This window comes from Anopheles funestus, unplaced genomic scaffold (genome assembly GCF_943734845.2).
Source record: "Anopheles funestus unplaced genomic scaffold, idAnoFuneDA-416_04 scaffold_16_ctg1, whole genome shotgun sequence".
In the NCBI taxonomy this organism is placed as follows: Eukaryota; Metazoa; Arthropoda; class Insecta; order Diptera; family Culicidae; genus Anopheles; species Anopheles funestus.
In genome coordinates, this window is record NW_026045354.1 from 503,413 (window position 1) to 508,777 (window position 5,365).

The 5,365-nt window shown below is 46.0% G+C and overlaps 1 long non-coding RNA gene across 1 annotated transcript; it reads left to right on the top strand.

Annotated features, from left to right (window-relative positions):
* The first annotated feature begins 654 nt into the window (after positions 1-654).
* LOC125774520 (uncharacterized) lies at positions 655-4,614 on the top strand. The gene is made up of 3 exons (XR_007421001.1): positions 655-796; positions 1,427-1,608; positions 4,563-4,614. It is a non-coding gene; the product is annotated as an uncharacterized LOC125774520 (long non-coding RNA).
* Positions 4,615-5,365: the final 751 nt, after the last annotated feature.

The window sequence follows — 5,365 nt, forward strand, 5'->3', positions numbered from 1 at the left end:
GTCTTGGCTAATGTGTCTTGGCTAATGTGTCTTGGCTAAGGTGTCTTGGCTAATGTGTCTTGGCTTATGTGTCTTGGCTAAGGTGTCTTGGCTAAGGTGTCTTGGTTAAGGTGTCTTGGCTAAGGTGTTTTGGCTAAGGTGTCTTGGCTAATGTGTCTCGGCTAATGTTTCTTGGCTAAAGTGTCTTGGCTAAGGTGTCTCGGCTAATGTGCCTCGGCTAATGTGTCTTGGCTAAAGTGTCTTGGCTAAGGTTTCTTGGCTAATGTGTCTTGGCTAAAGTGTCTTGGCTAAGGTGTCTTGGCTAATGTGTCTTGGCTAAGGTGTCTTGGCTAAAGTGTCTTGACTAAGGTGTCTTTGCTTATGTGTCTTGGCTAAGGTGTCTTGGCTAATGTGTCTTGGCTAAGGTGTCTTGGCTAATGTGTCTTGGCTAATGTGTCTTGGCTAAGGTGTCTTGGCTAAGGTGTCTTGGCTAAGGTGTCTTGGCTAAGGTGTCTTGGCTAATGTGTCTTGGCTAATGTGTTTTGGCTACGGTGTCTTGGCTAAGGTGTCTTGGCAAAGGTGTCTTGGCTTATGTGTCTTGGTTAATGTTTCTTGGCTAATGTGTCTTGGCTAATGTGTCTTGGCTAATGTGTCTTGGCTAAGGTGTCTTGGCTAAGGTGTCTTGGCTAAGGTGTCTTGGCTAATGTGTCTTGGCTAATGTGTTTTGGCTAAGGTGTCTTGGCTAAAGTGTCTTGGATAATGTGTCTTGGCTAAGGTGTCTTGGCTAATGTGTCTTGGCTAATGTGTCTTGGCTGAGGTGTCTTGGCTAAGGTGTCTTGGCTAAGGTGTCTTGGCTAAGGTGTCTTGGCTAATGTGTCTTGGCTAATGTGTTTTGGCTACGGTGTCTTGGCTAAAGTGTCTTGGCTAATGTGTCTTGGCAAAGGTGTCTTGGCTTATGTGTCTTGGCTAATGTTTCTTGGCTAATGTGTCTTGGCTAATGTGTCTTGGCTAATGTGTCTTGGCTAAGGTGTCTTGGCTAAGGTGTCTTGGCTAAGGTGTCTTGGCTAATGTGTCTTGGCTAATGTGTTTTGGCTAAGGTGTCTTGGCTAAAGTGTCTTGGCTAATGTGTCTTGGCTAATGTGTCTTGGCAAAGGTGTCTTGGCTAAGGTGTCTTGGCTAATGTGTCTTGGCTAATGTGTCTTGGCTAATGTGTCTTGGCTAAGGTGTCTTGGCTAATGTGTCTTGGCTAATGTGTCTTGGCTAATGTGTCTTGGCTAAGGTGTCTTGGCTAATGTGTCTTGGCTAAGGTGTCTTGGCTAATGTGTCTCGGCTAATGTGTCTTGGCTAAGGTGTCTTGGCTAAGGTGTCTTGGCTAATGTGTCTTGGCTAATGTGTCTTGGCTAATGTGTCTTGGCTAAGGTGTCTTGGCTAATGTGTCTTCGCTAAGGTGTCTTGGCTAATGTGTCTTGGCTTATGTGTCTTGGCTAATGTGTGTTGGCTAATGTGTCTTGGCTAAGGTGTCTTGGCTAAGGTGTCTTGGCTTATGTGTCTTGGCTAAGGTGTCTTGGCTAATGTGTCTTGGCTAAGGTGTCTTGGCTCATGTGTCTTGGCTAATGTGTCTTGGCTAAGGTGTCTTGGCTAATGTGTCTTCGCTAAGGTGTCTTGGCTAATGTGTCTTGGCTAATGTGTCTTGGCTAATGTGTCTTGGCTAATGTGTCTCGGCTAATGTGTGTTGGCTAATGTGTCTTGGCTAAGGTATCTTGGCTTATGTGTCTTGGCTAATGTGTCTTGGCTAAGGTGTCTTGGCTAAGGTGTCTTGGCTAATGTGTCTTGGCTAAGGTGTCTTGGCTAATGTGTCTCGGCCAATGTGTCTTGGCTAAGGTGTCTTGGCTAAGGTGTCTTGGCTAAGGTGTCTTGGCTAATGTGTCTCGGCTAATGTGTCTTGGCTAAGGTTTCTTGGCTAATGTGTCTTGGCTAATGTGTCTTGGCTAAGGTGTCTTGGCTAATGTGTCTTGGCTAATGTGTCTTGGCTAAGGTGTCTTGGCAAAGGTGTCTTGGCTAATGTGTCTTGGCTAAGGTGTCTTGGCTAAGGTGTCTTGGCTAAGGTGTCTTGGCTAAGGTGTCTTGGCTAATGTGTCTTGGCTAATGTGTCTTGGCTAATGTGTCTGGGCTAATGTGTCTTGGCTAAGGTGTCTTGGCTAAGGTGTCTTGGCTAATGTGTCTTGGCTAAGGTGTCTTGGCTAAGGTGTCTTGGCTAAGGTGTCTTGGCTAATGTGTCTTGGCTAATGTGTCTTGGCTAATGTGTCTTGGCTAAGGTGTCTTGGCTAATGTGTCTTGGCTTATGTGTCTTGGCTAAGGTGTCTTGGCTAAGGTGTCTTGGCTAATGTGTCTTGGCTAATGTGTCTTGGCTAATGTGTCTTGGCTAAGGTGTCTTGGCTAATGTGTCTTGGCTAAGGTGTCTTGGCTAATGTGTCTTGGCTAATGTGTCTTGGCTAAGGTGTCTTGGCTAAGGTGTCTTGGCTAATGTGTCTTGGCTAATGTGTCTTGGCTAAGGTGTCTTGGCTAATGTGTCTTCGCTAAGGTGTCTTGGCTAATGTGTCTCGGCTAATATGTGTTGGCTAATGTGTCTTGGCTAAGGTGTCTTGGCTAATGTGTCTTGGCTAATGTGTCTTGGCTAATGTGTCTTGGCTAAGGTGTCTTGGCTAATGTGTCTTGGCTAATGTGTCTTGGCTAAGGTGTCTTGGCTAAGGCGTCTTGGCTAAGGTGTCTTGGCTAATGTGTCTTGGCTAAGGTGTCTCGGCTAATGTGTCTTGGCTAATGTGTCTTGGCAAAGGTGTCTTGGCTAAGGTGTCTTGGCTAAGGTGTCTTGGCAAAGGTGTCTTGGCTAATGTGTCTTGGCTAAGGTGTCTTGGCTAAGGTGTCTTGGCTAAGGTGTCTTGGCTAAGGTGTCTTGGCTAATGTGTCTTGGCTAATGTGTCTTGGCTAATGTGTCTGGGCTAATGTGTCTTGGCTAAGGTGTCTTGGCTAATGTGTCTTGGCTAATGGGTCTTGGCTAAGGTGTCTTGACTAAGGTGTCTTGGCTAATGTGTCTTGGCTAATGTGTCTTGGCTAATGTGTCTTGGCTAAGGTGTCTTGGCTAATGTGTCTTCGCTAAGGTGTCTTGGCTAATGTGTCTCGGCTAATATGTGTTGGCTAATGTGTCTTGGCTAATGTGTCTTGGCTAAGGTGTCTTGGCAAAGGTGTCTTGGCTAATGTGTCTTGGCTAAGGTGTCTTGGCTAAGGTGTCTTGGCTAAGGTGTCTTGGCTAAGGTGTCTTGGCTAATGTGTCTTAGCTAATGTGTCTTGGCTAATGTGTCTGGGCTAATGTGTCCTGGCTAAGGTGTCTTGGCTAATGTGTCTTGGCTAATGTGTCTTGGCTAAGGTGTCTTGGCTAAGGTGTCTTGGCTAATGTGTCTTGGCTAATGTGTCTTGGCTAAGGTGTCTTGGCTAAGGTGTCTTGGCTAATGTGTCTTCGCTAAGGTGTCTTGGCTAATGTGTCTCGGCTAATATGTGTTGGCTAATGTGTCTTGGCTAAGGTGTCTTGGCTAATGTGTCTTGGCTAATGTGTCTTGGCTAATGTGTCTTGGCTAAGGTGTCTTGGCTAATGTGTCTTGGCTAATGTGTCTTGGCTAAGGTGTCTTGGCTAAGGCGTCTTGGCTAAGGTGTCTTGGCTAATGTGTCTTGGCTAATGTGTCTTGGCTAAGGTGTCTTGGCTAATGTGTCTTGGCTTATGTGTCTTGGCTAAGGTGTCTTGGCTAAGGTGTCTTGGCTAATGTGTCTTGGCTAATGTGTCTTGGCTAATGTGTCTTGGCTAAGGTGTCTTGGCTAATGTGTCTTGGCTAATGTGTCTTGGCTAATGTGTCTTGGCTAATGTGTCTTGGCTAAGGTGTCTTGGCTAAGGTGTCTTGGCTAATGTGTCTTGGCTAATGTGTCTTGGCTAATGTGTCTTGGCTAATGTGTCTTGGCTAATGTGTCTTGGCTAATGTGTCTTGGCTAATGTGTCTCGGCTAATATGTGTTGGCTAATGTGTCTTGGCTAAGGTGTCTTGGCTAATGTGTCTTGGCTAATGTGTCTTGGCTAATGTGTCTTGGCTAAGGTGTCTTGGCTAATGTGTCTTGGCTAATGTGTCTTGGCTAAGGTGTCTTGGCTAAGGCGTCTTGGCTAAGGTGTCTTGGCTAATGTGTCTTGGCTAAGGTGTCTCGGCTAATGTGTCTTGGCTAAAGTGTCTTGGCTAATGTGTCTTGGCTAAGGTGTCTTGGCTAAGGTCTCTTGGCTAATGTGTCTTGGCTAAGGTGTCTTGGCTAAGGCGTCTTGGCTAAGGTGTCTTGGCTAATGTGTCGTGGCTAAGGTGTCTTGGCTAAAGTGTCTTGGCTAATGTGTCTTGGCTAATGTGTCTTGGCTAAGGTGTCTTGGCTAATGTGTTTTGGCTAAGGTGTCTTGGCTAATGTGTCTTGGCTAATGTGTCTTGGCTAAGGTGTCTTGGCTAAGGTGTCTTGGCTAAGGTGTCTTGGCTAATGTGTCTTGGCTAATGTGTCTTGGCTAAGGTGTTTTGGCTAAGGTGTCTTGGCTAATGTCTCTCGGCTAATGTGTCTTGGCTAAAATGTCTTGGCTAAGGTGTCTTGGCTAATGTGTCTTGGCTAATGTGTCTTGGCTAAGGTGTCTTGGCTAAGGTGTCTTGGCTAATGTGTCTTGGCTAAGGTGTCTTGGCTAAGGTGTTTTGGCTAAGGTGGCTTGGCTAATGTGTATTGGCTAAGGTGTCTTGGCTAATGTGTCTTGGCTAAGGTGTCTTGGCTAAGGTGTCTTGGCTAAGGTGTCTTGGCTAATGTGTCTTGGCTAATGTGTCTTGGCTAAAGTGTCTTGGCTAAGGTGTCTTGGCTAAGGTGTCTTGGCTAAGATGTCTTGGCTAATGTGTCTTGGCTAAGGTGTCTTGGCTAAGGTGTCTTGGCTAAGGTGTCTTGGCTAATGTGTCTTGGCTAAGGTGTCTTGGCTAAGGTGTCTTGGCTAATGTGTCTTTTCTAAGGTGTCTTGGCTAATGTGTCTTGGCTAATGTGTCTTGGCTAAGGTGTTTTGGCTAAGGTATCTTGGCTAAGGTGTCTCGGCTAAAGTTTCTTGGCTAAAGTGTCTTGGCTAAGGTGTCTTGGCTAATGTGTCTTGGCTAATGTGTCTTGGCTAAAGTGTCTTGGCTAAGGTGTCTTGGCTAAGGTGTCTTGGCTAAGGTGTCTTGGCTAAGGTGTCTTGGCTAATGTGTCTTGGCTAAAGTGTCTTGGCTAAGGTGTCTTGGCTAAGGTGTCTTGGCTAATGTGTCTTGGCTAAGGTGTCTTGGCTAAGGTGTCTTGGCTAATGTGTC